The sequence below is a fragment of the Acanthopagrus latus genome, chromosome 11 (genome assembly GCF_904848185.1).
Source record: "Acanthopagrus latus isolate v.2019 chromosome 11, fAcaLat1.1, whole genome shotgun sequence".
NCBI classification, from domain to species: domain Eukaryota; kingdom Metazoa; phylum Chordata; class Actinopteri; order Spariformes; family Sparidae; genus Acanthopagrus; species Acanthopagrus latus.
In genome coordinates this window covers 4,842,607-4,863,380 of record NC_051049.1, presented here as the reverse complement: position 1 = coordinate 4,863,380, position 20,774 = coordinate 4,842,607, and the positions used below count along the sequence as shown (strand labels likewise).

The 20,774-nt window shown below is 40.3% G+C and overlaps 1 long non-coding RNA gene across 1 annotated transcript; it reads left to right on the top strand.

Annotated features, from left to right (window-relative positions):
• The first annotated feature begins 11,852 nt into the window (after positions 1-11,852).
• Positions 11,853-20,339, top strand: LOC119028375. Its single transcript, XR_005077694.1, has 2 exons — positions 11,853-11,989; positions 19,746-20,339. It is a non-coding gene; the product is annotated as an uncharacterized LOC119028375 (long non-coding RNA).
• Positions 20,340-20,774: the final 435 nt, after the last annotated feature.

Genomic DNA, 20,774 nt, shown 5'->3' with positions numbered 1-20,774 from the left:
CTCTCCTTACTGTCACTGCTGGCATATTATGCCCCTGAGGGAACATTCTTTTCATAATATCATAAGCTGCTTAGCGGTGTGCTTCTATTTAAGGCATACATATTAATAGCTATAAGGAAATCATATTTGAACTGTTCCCTGCAATCAATGTCTTTGGGTTTGCTGTTATACTTTGTATAAGAAGGTGCTAATAACTTGAAGGCACTTACACTGGGCAATCTAATCCCTTTGTATGATAAAGACTCGTCTTGGCAGGAGAGTGTGCCAGATCATAGGACAAGGTGCTGCAGACGTTTAGTCCCCTCAAATCACAACCCTCCGCTTCCTTTTCTTTCCCTCCTTCTTTTCACTGGGAAATACTGGCAGTGTGAGGCCCCGCAGCCAAAGTTATTGCGCTAATACAAGAAGTTGCGTGATGCGTTTGACAACAGCTGATTTAACCCTTTGCAGGCAGCGTGTAACGATGCGTTCGTGTGCAGGGAAATTTGTTGGAAACATTTTTCATCTGATGAGTGTTTCCCTCGGTTAATGTTTATAACGATTTCCAAGGTGACGTCTTTAAATGTCTTGTTTTGTTTGACTACCTCAAAAGAATAGTCAGTTTTCAGGGATATTTAAAGGGGCAGTATGTAGTTTTGGAGAAGAAATTCAAATTGAGATTTTTAAAAACTACAATATTAACAAGGTAATAACACAAACTCAGAGGCATCTATTCTTTCCATAACTGAGCAAACAAGCTGCTCTCAGAGGAAAATAAGATCCTGCTGTTTGAAGCTAGAAAGGTGGCAGGGTCCGCCACATATAAACGGTATGAAATTGTGTCGTCCTTTAAAGTCAGTTTGTTTATTCAGTTCATAGTTTCAGTCGTTAACACTACAAAACGACAGACAAAAATGTCAGCGAGGCTGGAACTAAAGCGATGTTAGAGTTTTTACGTCAGATTTATCGATAGAGAAATTAAATTAAAGGGAAGAGTTCGCTTGTAAATTAAATAATGTAAATGCACAAAATACAAAACTGTTTTTAAGAAGAGAGAATATCCTCTTACATGTGACAAAGCTCGTGTTATTTAAACACTGAACTTTAGCACTGATTTATTTTTTTTATTACACATTACAAAAGTATTCTTCAGTAGTGACGGATCACACTCTGTCCTTTCTCTCTCACAATGAGCACACAGTGAGGATGAAGACCGACTTATCAGAAGTGAAGTTATCTCACCGTGAGTTAACATCTTTTTTTTTTTCCCTTTAAAGAATATTTTTGGTGCAGCTTTTGTTCTTCAGAATCGATGCTGCTTTTTTTCCAGGGCTCAACAGACTCAAGGTGTCGCCTCAAACACTGACACTCTTCTTCCCTTTCATCCGTATTCACTCTGCCAGCAAAAGAGAAACGTGTAATGGAAATTATTTTTCGAAACTTGAGCACGAATACAGTTTTTCTTTCCCTACTGTATCACTTAAATGCAGCAGCACGAACATCAGTGATGATGCAGACATTTTTAAAACGTGCTGGCAGGAAGGTGGAAATTTGCTGCTTATAGCTCGAGCCAGCGGAGGCTCATGTGGTACCGTTGGACCCGCTCCAGTGCCAGAGCAGAAAATAGTTCCATTAAATTCTGGAGTTTTGAACAAAGACGCACCGCCAACGATTGAATCTACAATTGACTCACATTCACCAATAACAACCACGGAAATGCACTTAAACCTGATGCCGTTTTATATGTTTTTTTTTTTTTTTTTTCTTTTAAATCATCATCATGTCTGAAATCAAAAGTTAACCATTCAGATGAGAAAGAGCAAAAAGAGGACGCCTCTCTGGCTCCGGCTGTGCGGCCCGGGTCCAGCAGGGGGTGCTGGCTCACAGGGCTTCGAGTCGGCTCACAGGAGGAAGAATTTGGCGCGGTTGCTGGGGCACAGCTCTCTGAGCCCAGATGAGTGCTTCAATTGTAGGGATATTTTCCTCTAAGCCTGTGGTTGACAGCAACACAGTGCACTTATTTAAAGCAATTTCAAACATGTCTTGTCTGACAAGTTTTAAATCCTACTTAACACCCCGTAACAGCCACGAGTTTACTGTCAGAATTAAAGAAGAGAATTCTCAAAGGGAGAGAAATTATCACTTTCATTTTGTTCACCGCTGTTGTTTATAAAGGACATGGCAGGGATGTTTACCTAGGGATGAATATATTATTACCATTTTGTGCCACAGTGTTTTTCATGCCGGAGAAAAGGCTGTTTAAAAGTTTCCCTTATACATTTTCTTTTTTAATTGCTGCCATTACAGCTGAAGGAATAAAGGCGAGTCTGAGCCTCGGTGGCTTTCACACTAAAAGCTTACAGAACATTTTTTTTTTTTTTAAATGAAAATAAAAGCGCCTTTACGCTTCATATTAAAAAGCTTGTGTAATAAGTAAAGAAACATGATACTCTTTACATTCACATCAGCTCATGAGATGTTTTTTTTTCTGCCTACAGATTCCTTATTTTTAACAGCATTTCTATTCTATGCTGTATCTGCTCTTGGCTGCACCTTTGTGTTTATTTCAGTTACCACCCAACAAAGCATTTTATTTACATTAAGACATAGGGGAACAAATCTAGGCCTGCCTCAGCAGCGGCTCATGTCGTGCCTGCACAGATGGGCTTTCCTGCTCAGATTCCACATTCTTTATCAGTCCCCAAAAGCAAAAAATAAAAAATAAAAAAAAAAGAGGAGAGAGAGAGAGAGAGAGAAAAAAAACAACAAATCACCAAATGTAACAATCTTCCCCCTGTCCTCCTTGTGATTGCATGTTAGGCACTGGGGTGATAAGCACACTGGTACGTGTTGTTGCTGTGTGAAAGACACCCTTTATCGGCTCATACCTCTGACTCGTGCTTAGTCTAGTCAGCCGGAGAAATATGACGGAAATCTGATAGGGGAATGGTCCCATCTCAACATCAGCGCAAGTGCGCGCCTAGCAAGCCAATGTTTATGCTTCCCGGGGCCTTCTGTTCTCCAGGGAGAAATGTCAAAGGAGTGTCACAGGGGAGCATCTTCTCCAATGAGAGGGTGTCTTCTGACCTAAACAGCAAAAATATAACATCAGAGTGTGTGGAATCCTAAAAATCCTTCACTCAGTCAAAAACAGACACTGTTTTGGATGTTTGAATCAGCGCGTGAGGCGGCAGAATATGATCATTTGTGGCTGGTTAACATGCGCGTCCGTACGTGTGGATACATAAAGGATTTTTTTTCCTTCCTCCTCCTCCTCCTCCTCCTGCAGCTGTGTGAAGCAGGACGGAGTGTCTCTAATTACTGCAGCGGGAAGAGGTCATCACACCTCGCGCCGTCACTGCTGTCTCATAGTAGAAGAGTGTCTGCAGAGCACAGGAAGTTTGTCTGATTTGGCATTTTAAAGGGGCGCTATGTCGTTTCAGAGAAGAAATTCAAACTCAGGATTTTTTTATATTTACCATATTAATGTGGTAAAGATACAAAATCTGACATATGTATTTTTTTTTTTTTCCATAAGTGAGTAAAGAAGCTGTTCCCAGATCCCCAGAACACTGTTTGAAGCTAGAAGGGTGGCAGGGTCCGCCACATATAAACAAAGTGAAACAGTATGAAAGTGTGTTGTCATTCAAGATCAGTTTGTTCAATCGTGAAGACAAAGAGAGTTTGTTTATGCATAAAATAAAAGAATCAGTTTTGCTCTTCTGATTTCTGATTCTAAAATTTCTCCCCAAATCTACATAATGCTCCTTTAAGACAAATGCCATATTGTGTGTGAGCATTTGGAACATTTCTAATAATTTAACACAGATCTCGGCGTGTCTCATTCTCACATCCGAGATCTCTCATTGTGCTTTTTTATTCTCTTTCTCCGACAACTTCCCAAAGCTCCGTCTGTCTTATCTCGTCTGCCTATCTGCCGATGGTCTCCTTGCATCTCTTCCCACCTGACTTCGTGTCGTCTCCTCTTTGAGCTCTTTCCAGGTTTGTCACAAAACGCCTGGGGGGGTCTCGGAGAAACCGACCCACGAACAAAGACATTTGTTTCCAGCTACACTGCCACCATCGATGGCAACATCTCGCTTGTTAGCCCGTGTGCAGAGCGAATGGGGAGCGTGGATAGGGGTATTTGGAGGTGGAAGAAAGGAGATGCTATCCCTGCTAAATGAGGGAAGATTCACACAGTATAATGAAGGCTGGACCCATGGCTTCACAGCTGATGTGTATCTAAAAAGGCCTGGTAAATACTGTTTCGGAACAGAAGGCTTTATCTGCAGATATACATATCCCCTGCAACCACTGCCCCCCACATGAGGGCCAGAGCTATCTGCTGGATCACTTTTATTCCTGTTTTTCTTTTTTCTTCTTCTTCTTTTTTTTTTTTTATCTATCTGAAAGCTTCGGAAAAAATGTGAGACTTCATCAGTTTAACTCTCTGAGAGTTTGTGTGAAATCCTCGCAGATAAAGATTCACCAGACTGGAAATCGACGGGGAAATTCTGCAAGTTCTACTGACGTGTACAGCTGCAGGTCTGAAATACGCAGCCGCTGTTGATGCTGAATTATTACTTTAAGAAGCAGGAAAAACAAGGAAGTCATTCATGTTGACGCTCACAGAGAGAGAGAGAGAGAGAAGGGGGTTAAAAGTCTTTTAAGTGGCATTTGGGAGCATTTCATTTCATATAATTTACTCAACAGGGTTTGAACCATCTCAGCGCTCTCCTCAAGTTCAGTATTCATCTTGTAGTGCATGTGCTGACCTGAAAAAATGGCATGAGAGCTGCTTTTTTTTGTGTTATATATTTCATATACTAAGGTCCATAATCAGATATGTTTTGTGTTATTACCTGTGAAAAGTCACCAAGAGTGCTGGTTCACCATCTAATAATGGACAAGAATAGAATTTGATGGATTTATCTCATGTAGATCGTTTAAAATGGTGAACTAAGTTGACCTTGGAACTTTCACTTTATCAGCCTCCTCAGGGTGAAGACATGAATGTCTCTATAGATAAATATTTGAATTTAAGCTGTTAAATTCTTCATCCTCTGGTTTCTGGAAGGAGCGACTCACCGAATTCATTGCTAAATTGAATATAACCTCTCTGTGTAGGTCAGTGTCAGGTATACAAACGTGGTTCGCAACATGGAAACATGAGCATAAACTGCAGGAAGATGTTTGATATTTTCCTTAACAAATACACTGTAGCTATGAAGTCTTTAAAGGTGCATTACACAGTTTTAGGGGAATATTCAAATCAGAAGAGGCAGATCTTCACTTACTGATTTCCTTGAAACTGACCTTAAAGGACGACACAGTTTAAGACTGTTTTACTGTGTTTGTTTGTGGCGGACCCTGCCACATACGCAGCTTCTTGAAGTGCTCTGGGAACCTTATTTTCCTTGTTTGTTCAGTCATGGAAAACAACTACATAATGTTCCTGTAATTCCCATTCTTATAATTCTAAGCAGTGTAAAACCTGTTGTCTTCAGTTTGAGGCAGTTGAAGGAACATTTGAAACCTCTAGTGTGTTAACATGAGGACACGTGGGTACGTTTACGTACACAGCAGTGCAATGAATCTATTGTACATAAGTACATATACTGCTACTTTCCACTCCACTACATACTACATATTTAATAACTGGGTGCATCTTTAAATAAATGTGATTCTGAGACTCACTATAATGGGATTATGATACTATTAATTATCATTATTATTGGTATGTATGTATTATCCAATTATTATTATAATTGGATAATACATACGTTTAAATGTATGCATAAATGAGTTTTACTTGTTCTTTTGATACTTACATGAAAGTACATTTGATATCAGATAATTTAAGGTCTTACTTAAGAGTTACTTTCACTTCTAAGTAATAGCTTAAGACTGTATGATATCATATGACTTTTGTGCACAGCACTGTTCATCTGCTACTTTGCCGTGTTTGTTGCTTTCAGTTCTGGGTGTTATTGAATTAGATCATTACCAATATAGATTTCTCCCTGTACTGATCTTTAGTCCACAAGTTTATTTATTTACCTAAAAAAAAACATCCATAGTAAGAGAATGTTTGGTCTAAACTGCTTCAACATCACATATCCTCTGTTAATAGTGACACTGTGGTTAGAAGTGCCAAAAATGAGGTTGTGTGTGCAACCTCATAACAACCCTGAGACATGTTTTGCCACAATATTGTATTAACTTAACACATGTTTGTCGTGCTGTAGTAATCAGATTATATGTTTTACTCCAGCTTTACATGAATCTGAGCTTCAGAGTATACAGCACAGGACAATTTTGCTCTAATTTACTTACATTTAATCGAAGGTGGAACGTATCGTGAACGTGTAAATATCCTTTACATAACTTCAAGCACTAGAAAAAGAAGATTTTTTTCACCACCACGTACAATAATACTCTGGTGACTGTACCGTACGCCTCACAGGGGACCGACTTCAGCTCAGCTGGCCAAACCAAACTCAATATACATGTATTTGATGGTGTGGTGCAATCACAGGTAGAACATGTGAGGTGCACACAGCCGGGGATCAAACACAGGAGCTTCTTGTGCCGATGTTACACTGTGAAAACACAAATAAATCACGAGTAAAAGTCCGGCAATCACAAAGTCACTTGACTTTTATCAGCAAAATTGAAAAAGTACTATATTTGCAATGAAATTTTTCTCTGTTTGACTGTTACATCTGATGTTTTTTGTCTTATATTACTGCTGCGTTAATGTGCCTGTACAAGTTTAAAGTTGAGATAATTTTAACTACTACTTTTAACTACTTTTACACGCTGCTGTGTAGTTTAGTCAACAGCAATCCACATCATATTATATATTATATATATTCTATAAGATCGGGACATGCTCGTAGCATCACTGTCCTGCAAGGAAGCTCCCGTAAGCTCAGAAAAGCGGCCCTGTTTATTAATCCAAGAGGGTCTTAAGCTTAAGAAAGTAAGAGCATTTTCTCGACACGGAGAAACAGTGATCCGAAATGTAGCTAGTATCTGCAGCAGCCAGACAAAATGTAGCACAATGTACGATATCCGCCTCTGACGTGGTGGAAGCGGCAGTATCAAGTGTAAAATGTAAAAGTACGAGCTTTCTCTGCTTTGTTTTGTTGGCTACTTGCATCTACAAACTGTCAATCGGTGGAGTGAGTGTTAAAACATTAGCAGAGGTGTGTCACGTTGCTGCTGTGACCACTGGAGGCACTGTGGAGCAACTTTTTTATGAGCGCACATGAGCTCACTGTAACTTGAGATATCTGTAACTACCTGTGTGTTCGGCAACTCCTCAGTAAAGTCTGTAAAGTGAGATAATCCTCTCCAGAGTCATCCTTCCTCACGCACAAACACTTATGTCCCCTGTTAGCCGAAGCTAACAATAGCATATGACTTCTGGGTACTTTTGACATCACTGTTCATCTGCTGTTCAACTTCTTCTCTAATATTAATACATATTGCAGCGTTAATGCCAGTTTCCTGTTGATGTCACCCATTTTTAATGCTCTACTGGTACGTTTTTGTGCTTACATCATGTTTTAGCTAACCTCACTAAGTAAAACTGTTTTCCCTCGGTCTGTGGAAGACTCGCATGTATATGGTTGGTCCTCATTTGCTACCAAAGTGCATTTTGACATTTTCTGATGATTTCTGATCTGTTCTTTCTTCTTAATTTAACCTTGAACACAGAAATATTTCCACAGGCGAGTAAAAACTTTCTTTAACGAATGTTGGGGCTTTAGGTTAATTGAATTCACATTTAACATCCCAAAATGATAAAAGCAGACATTTTACTGTACTGTACTTATTTATTCTTCATAGTTTCTCTATTATAATATTCTGAAGTCATATTCACAATGTGTCTTTCAGTGGAGAGATGTGAGCCTGTAACACCTCATTTCTTCTCCACTAAATCAAGTATTCATGTCGGTTATTTTACTTCCTGCTTGGAACAAAGCAGATCTTTTATAAGCCGAGCTGCTTTCATACTTAAAGTCATATGAGGACTACAAAATAGTGAATACAAATTCCTTACACAAAAACTTTATCTGCATGGAAGGGAACAGGCATTAAAGTAAATAGTTGCCTCAAAAGTTAGTCAACATTTAACCACTGTCATGTTCTAAACATCAGATTTCTGTTACATCACTGCACGTTTAGACTCATTTAAATGGCCTCTTGGACCAACTTTGAAGAAAACATGTCCAGTATTTATCGCATCTGAACAGTGATTTGATGCGGCCATCATCTACTGATGTTCTTGATGATTGCACAGGTGACAAAGGTTTGCCCTCTACCTCCATGTCCACTCCCTAAAACCACTAAAATATTGCTTTTCCAGACGTGTGATCAGAGTTTTCCCAACTAATTGTTTCCCTAAAATGAAGGTGAACCCTGTTACTCTGGATGACCGAAGGAACCTATTTGGAAGTATTGGCGAAGAATTCCCTCGAAACTTTTGACAGAATGTGTATGAATACTTGTTTCAAACTTGCAACTGATCCTTACTTTAAAATCAAATCAGGCCATTATTTTTAAAATAACAAAGTGCAACACGCTGTCAGTTCAGATTGGATCAGGCGACGTTGGCGGTGAGGTTTTCCAGATTTATACAATAACTTTTCAAAAATATTTTTCCCCAAAACACATTTATGTACATTTATCCAAGTATTATCGGGGTATGAACGCCTCCAACTTTGTGTACAGCTTTCCAGAGTCTTTGCAATATTTTTGTAGCTCTGCCTATAAAGTTGTATTTATATGTTGTACAAAGGGCAGATAAAATTGAGGATTTTCAGATGTTTTGCAGCCTCGTGGCAAACAGCCCGTGGCCAACTGCAGGTCCAGGACCTGATGGTCTGGAATCCCAGCTGTAGGCAACAAGATGCAAGGAGATGTGGAAATTGACAGACATAAATAATGAGTAAGCCCAGGCAATCCCTTTTAGGCCCGGTGGAAATCACAGTATTGGTTGCAAGGAGCCAAGACCTTGCCATTCAGTGCCAGGGCTTTGGCTTAGGTGGTGCAGGTTGTGTGTCCTCTACGGGACAGATTGTTTCCTTTTCTCCTGTCACTGCAATTGAGCTATTGCGAAGGAGGAAAAGAGAGTAGGAAAAAGGTCAACTGGATGTGAAGCTCCTATTATCAGCAATCTTCCCCTGGCTTCCATAAGCAGCTTGTTTCTAAGCTGCAGCCTAGCCAAGCATGAAAAGAATATAATTTCAGCCAATCTCCTGGTAGCATGGGTGCACAGAAAGCCATTGTAAGGCCAGCAAAACAGCCACAATAGAGTCACTGGCCTCCCCGATAAAGATCTGCATAGGTAATGCCAGGGCAGCAATGAAGGCAATTTCTGCTTCCTCACATTTAACTCAACTCCCTGACTCGGACCAGTGTCCCCCGCCAAGGAAAGAGATGGATAGCACTTTTTGTTGTGTATAATTACCAGCGGCACAGCACAGCGAACAAGCAGCCTCTTCACACTTTATCTGTCAGCTTGACCCTCAGCTTTGTCTACTTCTTAAACCCTCCAAACTCCATGAATATGACGATGGGAGAGAAAGCGTATCTCCCTTTTTTGTTTTAGTGGCGTGAGGAGCTTATCAAGGATTTTACAATTCAAACATCAGCCGAGACCTACTGGTGGAAAAACAACACATTTTAAAGTTATTTAAACGGGTGATTGACGTTTTTTTTGCTTTAATCTTTATGAAAATGTAAAATTTGATTGCACAGTGACACAAGCAGGGCTGAATCTGGAGCCAAAGTCAAAGAGAAGCGGAAACAGTTTTGGAGCAGAAAACCAAAACAATTAGCTGAAAGATGCTAAACAGCTCCGTGGTCATGAGAGGAACGGCAAGAACAGGTGACAATTCTCTGTGGGGTCGAAGTGGTTAGCAACATCTGTCACATTCAAAGTTATTTAATTCATTATTACTATATAAATATTGATGAAAGCAGCTTTGACAGTGCTGTCAAAAACACAATTCCTCGTCTTATGGACGACCGCAAATGACAGAAATAACAGAAATGCAATCTACAGGATTTGTGAACGTGGGAATCAAATATTGTTTTCATGAGTCTCATCATGTTTCTACGACTGAACGTTCATGAAAACGTGTTGTAATATTGCACACCAGCGTCCATCCTGCTGATTGGCTTATGTCACTATTCAAGACTTGCTGTGACACTGAATCGGTGATAAACTCAGATGTTTTGATATAGAAAATAACTTTGTACTTGCTCTCACCTCTTCCTTTCTTTTCCAATATTGGCACAGCTCATGTGTATTATTACTCACCTGTCCTGCCAAGCAGTGCAGCACACAGCCAACATACTGCATGTAAGCAGACGGCTGACGGCTCTGAGGACGCTGTCTTGCAGACGCCAATAAACTCTGCGGGGGAAGTTAGACATACTCAAGTTAGATAATCAAGGGAGAAACAGAGTTTAAATGTTATTTTAAAGAATTTCCAAGGAACACAAACAGTTATGAAACAGACTTTTTCCCACAGTTATTTGGTCAAACTTAAAAGAGTATCAGACACTGAACTCCTCCTCAGCTTTTCTCTCAGTGACATCAATTTAAAGTTTACAGTTCCTGCAACTTCAGTCAGCTGAGCAGCTCAACTCAGCAGCGGCGATGGTTCACCATTTTAAAATTTCACACTTGTCCTCCGCTATAGGCCCGAGATAAAAACCAGGAGACATTTTTACAATAGGTGGTGTAATAATGAACATTTGCGGTCAATCAAGGCCACATTAAAGCGTCACATTTCTGAACAGAGTTTGGTGTGACATTGTCCGCAAGACAACAGACTGGCACATATCTGTCCTGCTCCAAGATAAGCAGCACTTATTGTTCCACCGGATGAATGCCCTCCATACAGTAAGGATGATCGTACCTGGTGAAAGCGGGATAAAGGAACCCCTGTGCAAACCGATGGCGATTAATTCTATCGCAGCTTTCCGACAGCATATTTTCTCCCGATTAGCTTTGTAAAGAGCGCCGTGATTAGAATGTATCTGACGTGCGCTGGCAAAGTCGCGTTCCAACAAAAGGGGAGATGCCCACAGAAAGCCGACGTGCGATCGGCATGTTATTGTCAATGTCAAGGAGCTAGCTGAGAAAACAAGCTATGGACCAGCCTCACGACACACCTTCAATTCACCTGCTGCATTTTTACCTGTGTAACCCTGTTAAAAAAGATAAATAAATAAATAAATAGTGGAATAAAAAGCACTAATTTTATTTATTTACTATTTACTATTTACTATTCATTATTTACTTTTTCTCTGTAATAAGTGTATATCTGTGTTTGAGAATAATATAAGAGTGATCTTTAAAAGTGAAAATATGTATTGGTTTAAAGTTTTGAAATCCCACGAGAGAGCGAGGTGAGAGGTCAGGCGGAGGCGGAAGTGAGGAGGAGAGAAGGAGAGACAAGCGAGGAGAGACATGGCGGAGCGGAGCTGAGCTGCGCTACTGCCCGAAAACACACAAAACAAAAGACGTTAATAAAGACGCTGGTTAATGAAGGTACAGGAGACGTTCGGCCAGAGAGTCTCGTTTTGAATGACCTGTTGTCGAGTTGAAAAGGAGGAGGACTCCGGAGATAAACGTTCCCCGAGGACTACAGCTAAAGTTAGCATAGCTCATGCTAGCTAACGCAGCACTCCCGTAAGTGAAGCCGGCGTTCGCATGCTGTGGGAACACACACACCTGCTGGAGGGACCGAGTGTGTCTGTCCATCACGGACATCACTGGAGTTGGAGAGACTCGTCTGCGGACCGCGTCCAAGCAACCCGGTGTCGGACCAGACGGACCAGGACGACGCCATTACAGCGAGGTCATTATCAACGGCTTTTCAACGCACGGCGCGAGGCAGCCATGTTGGATTGAGGCAGCCATGTTGGATTAAGACTGCACCCAACTGACATCTCAGGCCTGCAACGATCCTCTCATTCAAAGGTACACATTTTATTTTCAGTCGAGTGCCGGTTTTAGGTGTTTTGAGTGTTTTATTGGTGATATTGAGTGATTCACTAGAGACATTGAAGAGACAATCTTGGTTTATTGAAACAGTCAAACTTACCTGAAATAGCAGGACTTGGAAGTGCCTTATTATAATTATTTTGTTTATTTTTCCATGATTTAGATATTGATTCACAGCCAAACCTTTACTAAAGTAAATAACGAAATATTTGCCCGTGACTATTTCTTCATCTTTGAATGTATAAGTAGTGTGGTTTACACTTGTATGTTATCTAAGAGTGCTGAAGAGTGAGTTACCAGTCAGAGGGGTTCACATGAGAAAGAAGATTCATTGGTTAAATGTCATGTGCTGTAGCGGTTAAAAGACATTCCTAAGAATAAGACCCAACTAGTGAAAAAAAAACCTTTTGCTCAGTTAGAGTTGTATAAATAACAGTGGATAACAAACAGTGTGTTACAGTGTACTTACCTTATTGCATTAATTAGCTAACTAATACAGAGGTGGTAAGAGAAACACAACAAACTTGGGGAGTGCACCTCAGCAAGATAGACCTGACTCTAGAGGGCGCTACACCTGTTTGTCAAGTGAAAGCTAACAAAACAAATCCACATCTCACCCAGTCTGTTGGTCCATTTTTTGGAATCACTCAAAAAACTGAGAGAACAGAAACAGAAAAGACAGTTGAACCACTTTGTGAGCAGCAGTGAGTTCGAACCCCGTGTACTGCAGCTGTTTGTCCCGCTCCGCACCTTCACCCGGGCCGAGTGATTCATTGACCACGCTCGCACGCCACGCGAACACAAAAGATGAGGCCATGCTAACTTCATCTTCTGAGCGTAGTCATCGCAGACTAGCACATTGTGCCTGGAACAATGCTCCGTATCTCATAATTGAGTTCAGCACTTTCATCCTTTTTAATTACACAGGCACAAGTTCTAACACCTCACCTGGGACTCTGCCTCTGTCTTTACTGTTGTCTTCATGTAGCTGCAAGGCTTCACTTAGCCGACGGTACTGCTCATTGTTGGTATGTTTTACTTCTCAAAGCTCGACCGCAGCTCACTCAACGGTTAAATCACACACTTAGTAGAAGCTGTACACACTGCAGTTAAAAGGTTACATTTTACATTTACTTTTAGGGTGTTTAGTAGACTCTTTTTTCCAAAGCGACTTACAATAAATACATTTCTCACAAGAGAGGAGAAATTACAACATATCACTGTCGATGGAGGAAAAAAAAGGAAAAAATAGACAATTGTCAAGCCCTCATCTGAGAACTGTAGCTGTTATTTATCAAGGATACGTTAAGTACATATGTGCTAGTAAAGTGCATATACACATTTTATTTTTTGTTAGTGGGGGGTTCATGCTATGTGGGGGCCAGGTGAAGTCTGAACAAATGAGTCTTGAGTCTGATGTGGAAGATGGAGAGTGATTCCGCTGTCCTGACTTCGGTCGGGAGTTCATTCCACCACTGAGGTGCCCAAACTTCGCTGAGCAGGCTTTGTTTGCTCTCAGTGATGGCGGTACCAGCTGGCCAGCTGATGTGGTAGAGTGAAGTGCTCTATGTGTGGTCTGACCAGTGTTTGGAGGTCTTGAATCAGATGCGGGCCGAAACAGGAAGCCAGTGGAGGTCACGGAGGACATTACCTCATATAAACATCGTGCACCTGCGTTGAACAGTTCAATACAAAAGACATTTAAAAATCTAAATTTATTGTGGACATATTACCAAACGAATGAGTTAAGTTACCTGAAACATGTGATTGCCGGATGACTGAGCGTGGGATGACGACCCAGAGCCCGGCTGGTATTTGAAGCGCTGAAAACCTGAACAGGAAACTGTGAATTAAGGTCATATTGCAACTGTAAATGTTAATTGCTGGATATTACAGTAACATTCTGATGTAACCTTTCAAAATGAACGAAACGTGTTGTCAGATGAGGAAACGCGACAGATGGCACGCTCGCAAAGACTCTGAGTTGTTTGGCTGTCAACAACACTGACTTTCAGGGTTTATACTCCTACTGTCTCCGTCTGCAAGTCGTTGCACGGTATTGCATAGATCACTGACTCAGTGCTCGACACAACAAAGCCGAGATCAAGCAAAGAAGGGCACATTATTATCATCAAGCCTGGTTAATTTAGTGCGCTCATTTATTACAGTTATAATCTCAAAGTGCTTCACATCGCCCACATTATGAAAACAATAATGAGGCTGACACACGTTCACCTGCGAGTCTCGCTGAAAACAACACAAAATTCTCTTGGAGCACTTTGCTTGTGTGGTTATGCTTTTAGCTTTTATCTGCTGTTACCTTCTCTGTCGGTGTCAGAATGTTTTTTTTTGGGGGGGGGGGGGGTCAGTTTCGAAAAAGGAGAGCAAATTACCATCAGCTATAAAAATGGTGAATGTGAATGAAATCATTCAAACCAATTCATCCCTACCTTTTATTTGACTTTATTCTCAAGGAGAGTTGGATAGTACTAGACTTTAGGTCAACGCCCTATTGGTTTGATTCAGCAGTTTATAATAGGAGATGATGGCCGTCATCATGTTATTGTTCAGTTACAGATATGTGGCTTACAAATTAACTTTTCTGTTGGTTGGCTGGTTTGATCCAACATTTAGCACTCATGGTTCATGGTTCTGGTGATCGCCTGACTTATCATTTAGTGCCACCAACCTGTCATCATTTAATTTATGCTGTAAAAATATATCTCAGCTTTGGTGATCCCCTGATTTTACCTCCAGTGCCACCATGAGCGCGAAATGTCTCTCCTAGCATTGGATTGATTACCCTGAAAACTGGTACAGACATTCATCCTACAGATTAATTTTTAAAACTTTAACTCTGACTTAACATTTAGTGCCACCACCTGGTCAGATTACCCATCAGCCTCATCACTACTTATATCGAATTAACAAATGTTAGCATGTAAAGATGAAAAACTATGACGGTGATAATGGTAAATGTGAACACTTTTATCTTGTGAAAAGGCATGTTAGCATCGTCATCATGTTAGCTCAGAGAAACACTTTGAAAACCATTTGACATGGTACATTTTGTTACGTCACATGATGCGCCCTGGGCCCAAAATAATAATATAAGTTACAACATAACTCTAATTTACAAATAACCAAGCACACGCCTGTAGGTTAAGCGTGACACTGCCATAAAATTATAATCACTAATGGTACAACAACACATTTTTGTGCCACCTTACATGATTTTTTCATTGATTTCATGCCATTTTGCAAAACCGTAATCCAGCAGAGGCCTAATTTATTGGTATATTTACATATTGATCTAGCTTGCGACGATATTCTGCGATATCAGATTTTTCATGGCAGCCAGAAAACTAGTGGTTACCATAATGATTGGACGCTTTTAGGCGGGTGGCTGCGATTTCATGTCCAAACTAATTACTGTTATGCTCTGAGTAATTGTGGTGCATCCAATCAGTGCATTAGCTACAAGCTAACTAGTTGCTAACCTGCACAACTGTACATAGTTGGTTACAACCCAGTGCTGATGTTTTAAATGTCAAACAGCTTCATGAGCTTTAATTTTGGTATTCAGTAAAGTATATGCCGTAGGTGCAGATTATCACAAAGGCTTCAGCTAGCTTTAGTTTTTAGCTTTTGAAGATAGCTCACAGACAAAACACTGAGAGGTTGTTGTGGAATTCCAGCAGCAGGTATGGAGCTGATAAAATTCTCCAGATCTGTAAAGTATCACTTCCAGCTGTTGTAAAACCCATCAGAGCTGTCTACAGTTAAAACGCTGTATTGTCTGATGCAAAGGTGGTTATAATAGTGTGCTGTGATTGTAGCCACAATACAGATCCCATCTCGTCTCCTAATCGACCACAAAATCTTCACAGTACCAGGAAGGTGAAGCTGCAGGGTGGAGAAGAATGTTGAGATTACATTTTTGCAGTGATTGGCTTCTTTGAAAAAAAGGACTGAACATCTTTATGTTTGATTTGCAGCAAATGTTTGTATATTTAAAGGGGGGGGGGGGAGCGGCTACAGCAGAATAGCGAGGTAGGCGATGCTTGTCAGTGCCACAGCTGAAGATGCAGTTGAGCTAATAATGCACCTTCAGACTGCAGGGGCATGTTTGTATTTTACAATGTTTTATTAATGTTTTGCAAGGACACACCAAAGTGAAAATGAGACTAATTTCATGATGCAGAGTGCCACTGAATTAAAAGCTAATTATTTGAAATGAGGTTTACAATGGCGAGCCTTGACCCCTTTCTGCAAACAGTAATAAGAAAAGGCAACACACGTACGGTATCTGGATGTTTTGGAATTATCTCTGAGGCACTCTAAAGCGATTTGTCCTTAACCACGCCAGACACATAGGTGCTATCTCCCCGCTTTTGTTTCCTTAGTTTTACTGTATTGCAGGGTTCACAGAAGGAGGCCACTGTTTTGTATTAGCATTGTGAGAGAAAAAAAAATGTCTTTTTTAGAGATAAAGCGTTTTTTTTTTTTACCCTCAGCACAGGAAAGAAAAAAAAGAAAAAAAAATAGCCTTTCGCTCGCACATCCTGTGGAGCGTGGAAAAAAAAAGCCACATTCTCTCACGTTGGCCTGTCTGGGATAGAAGAATGCTGATTTGCTTGAGGTAAGGAGAAGCAATGGCCATTTAATTAACCTTTCCTGCCTCAATCTGCTCACAACAATTTTGCCTGTGACTCCCTTTAATAGTTTAATGACCTTGCTGTCAGAAAGACTGAGAAGGACTGAGTCAAGGTATGATTTAATTAAAAGAGTCCATATGTTTAAGACTGTACATACGGAGAGGCAGAAACACTGGGGTTCCTGGGAGTGACGGCGCTGACCTTGCCATTGAGTTTTCAAATGACAGCGTGCCGCACAGTGTAAATAATTAGTCGGGGGGGGGGAAAAGCAGAAAGAAAAGCGCCCCTTTTGAATAAGATGGCTGTATGTTTGTCACCAGCAGTTTTTGTAATCAATGTCCAGTAGTGCTGACTTTATCCACAATATGGTGCTAGCGTCCCTTTCAGGAAAGACACTGCTTCCATATGTAAACCAATTGCATACGAGAATAAAGACTTTACAGCTTTGTGCTCGCAATGATGTTAAATGGACCCATTAGTACGTTTCCAGGGGGTCACTGCTTCACCCGAGGTGGAAAATAAACCCTGTTTTGAAAGCTGCACACCCACTGAATGCTTAGAATAACACAAAAATGATAGTAAACATATTATATTACACATTTAACTAATTCTCTTTCGTTAAACTAAATATATGAAACATTTTTCAAGACATTTTAATCATATGAATGACAAATAGAGTCCTTCCCCTTCACCACGACTCACCACTGACAAAATACATCATCGATATTTTACCTGAACACTTCAGAATTCATGTAAACAAGACAAATTCACATTTTGCCATTATAACATTACCAGCTGACTTTTCATTATATTATATTACATTATGTTACATTCATTGGCATTATATTAAATGATGACTGCTATGTGCTGTCAGTTTTCAATACGGTAGTAGTGACAAACTGTCAGTAATGTCACATCAGATAATTAAAGCTGAAGATATTAGTTATCATTTAATTCTGTCCTGTTAACAGGTCTCAGTCTCCGCTTCGGCCGCCGAGCTAACGTGACGTTAGCTAGCATTCTAACTTCACAGACTGACAACAAGGTGCTGCTCAGTTCCAGGATTCATATTAACAATGATTATAATAGTAATGTGATGTGTTTTATGTATAACTGACAGATCTGACTGTTGTTTATTTGTGATTTGTGATTATTTGTTGATCTGTTGTGATTGCGATCAAGCTACAATTTACATGGCTCGTTTACTGAATATTCAAACTTTACAGAAAAGCATTTCACTTCCTAAAAAACATCCGTATCAAAGCATAAAAACTTAAACTAGCTTACGATCCACTCCCCCCTAAGTACTGGTCAAATAAAAACTGAGAACGCCTTTCAACGCTCTTCAAATCTGGCACAAATATCCACTATGGCCTCACAAAACACATTTTTAGATATTTCACAAGAATTAATATGATAATTATGCTAAAAGTTGACATACACATGTCTAACAGGATAGAATGATGAAGTTATGAAATTAAATATCCAAAAGGTCAAAGGTTAAATGCAACGTGGCATCAATATATTCTGCAAAAAATGTTCACTAACAGCAACTAGACTGGTGCGTGGAGGCGTTACAGCAGAGATGCTCTAATTCTAGTTTAATTAGTAGCTCTTATTTCTCTCATCACAGGAGAAACAGGTTTTCTGGTACAATCATTATTAGTATAATGACTCAACACAAAAGGAAACCAATAAATTATTCAGTCTACTGAAAAAAAGATGCCTTTTTTAAATTACAGAAGTTTTGTTACTTTTGCTTTAGACATTGACTTCCACTTCCTAATCTTTTTTTCATTTTGTGGTTCAAAAGAGACACCGCCTCTCCATCCTCCTTCACAGCCGACTCTGCCGGCTCAGAGAATGATAGAAGACTGCCATGGTCACCTGTGACAGCTCAGCTGACTGTCATACACAGTACCGGTCCACTGATGAGAGTGAAATTACTTCATAATAGTAGGGGTGTTCCTGGGTTTATATAACGATATGATAATCCTCTTTTCACACAATGATGATAATGATCATTATTATGGCAGGGGAGTAGGGGGCGAGGAAACCGCTCGGAATGGAGACTTTGCTGCATAATCCTCCTGCCTTGAAAGGTTAAATACGGATTTGAATACTATGATCCCCCACTCTGAAAATGATAGTTCCGTATTTGAAGCAAATGTGCTCATTGTGCACTTTACCTTGCGGAGCAGCGTGAGTGGCACACTCTACCAAAGAAGACATGCTTGCAGTGCTGTATTTGCACAAGCGATAATATAAGAAAAAAAAAGAAAGCTTTATGAAAAATGTCTGACTTGAGAAATCCACTGTTGGAGGAGTTGTTGTTATACTTAAGTTTAATTGGGGCTGTAGTAGCCTAAAGGTTAGCAGAGCGGGCTTTGGACCAGAGTCACTAGAGCGGAAAAATGTGGGTAGGGAAGCAAAACGTGTAATGCATTCTGCTCCCTTAATGTTGCCCTACAGTGCCATCGTGTTTCTCTTAACCTCTCACTTAACCCTGGCTGCTCTAATGGATTAGCTCTATTGCTAACGACAGAAGAGGCTGCTTCCCAGTGCAGCTGTACGTAGCTAGGTTAGAAAATGTTACATGCACCAATCTTCCAGTGTGGATGTGAGAGGTAAAGATAAATAAATATGTGTACCATTTAAATGCACAGTACATACTTAGAAATACAGAGTCAAATATTCATCTTTATGTTCATGTTTTTTTATGAATCACCAAGGAAGCTGTGTACTGTGAGCTAAATGCTAGTGTTTGGCACGTAGTGTGTTTTCCATCAGCATTCGAGGGACACAAAATGTTTGGTGAGGTTGTGTCAAGAGGAGGTTTTGGGTAGTTACTGCTCAAATATCTTACAGATGCTGAGAAGATTTCAAGTGTTTTTTTGCTGGCAGCTTCATGCCACTGCAAACAAAATGAAATCACTAAAGAAAAGAAATTGTACTCCAGCCAATCATCTGATCCCCTTCATCAATACATGCACGGTTGTCGTTATTGCTATGCAGTACATTTGTTGCGATTATTGGAATTGTTTTAATTTCACACCCTTCCGCTACCTTTCCAGAGAACCAGTCAGATCCAAGTCTGTTGTGGAGAACGTGGATAAAAGCTGCTCTGTGGCGCATGAAGTTAAAGATCCTTGACTTCCCGAGTCTAAAGACACCCAGGTCTTCTGCGTTGTACGGCCCATAGAGAGCACTAGAGACTCCTGCTGAAGAGCTAGCTAACCTCTGGTTTAGCGCCTGGCTAACTTTAATAGGAATTACATGATTTCATTATGTTGCTCTTTTAGATTTCAGATCAAAATATGAAAGTGAAACTACGCCTCAAGGATGTACCCACCGTTTCTTTCACAGTATTAGTTTACGTGCACACGTGACTTTAAAGACTGCGTCAGGACACTCCCACGCAGAGTTTAAAACCTGGCAACTCCCCCCTCCCAGCTAGTGAGAACTGAAGAAGCCTTTTGGATGAGAGGTGAGACATCTTCAAGAAACTGAAACAAGACTGTTGATGCCTGTTGAAGTTCCACAGCTGTCTACAGCAGGAAGTTGTTGACTTTCGCCGTCTGACAAACTTGTTGGACGTCCACACATTCTCCAAAGGACACGGTTGCTGAGCTCAAGAGGAGCTGAATAAACTTTGGTTGCCCCGTTTCTTTGTGTGAGTGAAGTGTTTTTTGCTATCTTGGCTAAGTATCGCTCACCTACAACACTGTGTGAGACCTCTGAACAAGTTGAAGCATGATTTTGTTTTTGATAAAGGAAAGCTCTTTGTACACTTCTCTTTGATCACACTATCTAAGAGAAAGGGAAACTAGTTTTGACCTTGAGCAAGGGCTTTGTGGTGATTTCCAAAAACTGTCAACAAATAGAAATTCTGGGCCAAAATTGTTGGGTGAACTCATTATTAAGGAAGTCCAATTCCTTTTAATATTGGATGTATCTGCCAGTTCTGTGTGTAAAACTTTTTTTTTTTTTATCTAAATACGGAATATGTATGACACATTAAACTAACAGCTCTGGCTACAATTTTAATTATTAATCTGATACGCGTGAACGTTTCACTGGGAGAATGTGACTCCTGAAAATGA